Here is an 868-nt window from a genome sequence, read left to right as displayed (position 1 = left end):
TTGCTGTGTTTGGGACCAAACTCAGGACACTGGACATGCTAGGCAGATGTTCTACTGATAAGCTACATGTTTGGCCTTAAATATTGCTCTTACTTGTGAATGTCTTGATGATTTGGTTAATTTTCCTCAAGTAGCATGCAACTTTTTTTCTTTTCTTTTTTTTTTGGCGGAACCGGGGATTGAACTCAGGTCCTTGCTCTTGCCAGGCAAGTGCTTATTCCACTGAACTATCTCCCCAGCTCCTACAACTTTTTTTCTTCCCTTTCCAGGGAAGCGCTTATTCCATTGAGGAAAATATTTCCAAACTTTCAGAAAAATCCACTTTCTGTATTATGTGATCTTTGGTTTATAATCTTTCTTTCCTAGTAACAGAGAATTCTTTGTGTGTCTGTTTGTTTGAGATGGGCTCTTGCTGTGTTGCTGACACTGGTTTTGAAGTTGAAGTCTTCCTCAGTCTCCGTGGTAGGTTTGATTGTAGGTGTGTGCTGTCAAACCCAATTTATTATCAGCAATTTTAGTCTATTTTTATTAGACCAATATACTATTTCCAAAGTCTTCCATTTCATTCTTTGTTTTTGTTTCTGAGATATTGTCTCACTTTGTATTTCAGGCTGGGTTTGAATACTCAGCAATCCTCATACCTCAGCCTCGGGAATGCTGAGTTTGCAGATGTGTGCTTATCATAATTTAACATTGGTTCTAAGTCCAAAAGTTTCTTCCAAATGAAAATGTTTTATTGAAATGGAAGTTGATGTAGAATTTTTAGCTTGTAAAGTTTGCTCATTGGGGGCCAGGGGAATGGCTCAGTGGAATCAGTGCTTCCCTGGCAAGCGCGAGGGCCTGAGTTCAATCCCTGGTTCCACCAAAA

The sequence above is a fragment of the Octodon degus genome, unplaced genomic scaffold (genome assembly GCF_000260255.1).
Source record: "Octodon degus isolate 3935 unplaced genomic scaffold, OctDeg1.0 scaffold00048, whole genome shotgun sequence".
In the NCBI taxonomy this organism is placed as follows: domain Eukaryota; kingdom Metazoa; phylum Chordata; class Mammalia; order Rodentia; family Octodontidae; genus Octodon; species Octodon degus.
This window is presented reverse-complemented; position numbering follows the sequence as displayed.